We start from the raw sequence: 540 nt of genomic DNA on the forward strand, positions 1-540 counted from the left end.
GGGGGGGGGGGGGGGCAGCATCGAGGAGTAGACTCAAGTATCTGTGAGTTCCCAGCGGAGAGAAGAGAGGTAGTGTGGTGGAGGATAGATCTATACATCTTAAGCCTTGAAAGAAGGACAAACGGATCTCTCGCTTTCCCGAGTTGCGTGTTAAGATGATGCATAAAATCTATGTGCATATAGATATCTCATGATGGTGACCGAACAGCTAGTGGATTCGTATATTCACGTCAGTTCCTTCTTTCTTCTCGATTCCTCAAGAGCGAAGGCTCCTGGGCTGCGTTCAGCTTACTAAACATCTTCGCCGTTTCCTTGATAGTTCTGCGTACTTTTCTTTCTTCCTGACTGGTCGAGATGAAATCGAGACACTTTTTCCTAACAGGGTTCCGCTAGGGTTTTTTCGATAAGCTGCATCTGTATGTACAGTTTCATAATTGTGCTCGAGATGATGGCATCTCTGTCCTGATAATCTAGAAGCTTCTTGTCCAGCTCTCCCTGCCTTTCCGTTTCTTCTTGACTTCTTTCATTCCGATGGCCGCT

This window comes from Cystoisospora suis, assembly GCF_002600585.1.
Source record: "Cystoisospora suis strain Wien I chromosome Unknown contig_172, whole genome shotgun sequence".
NCBI lineage: Eukaryota > Apicomplexa > Conoidasida > Eucoccidiorida > Sarcocystidae > Cystoisospora > Cystoisospora suis.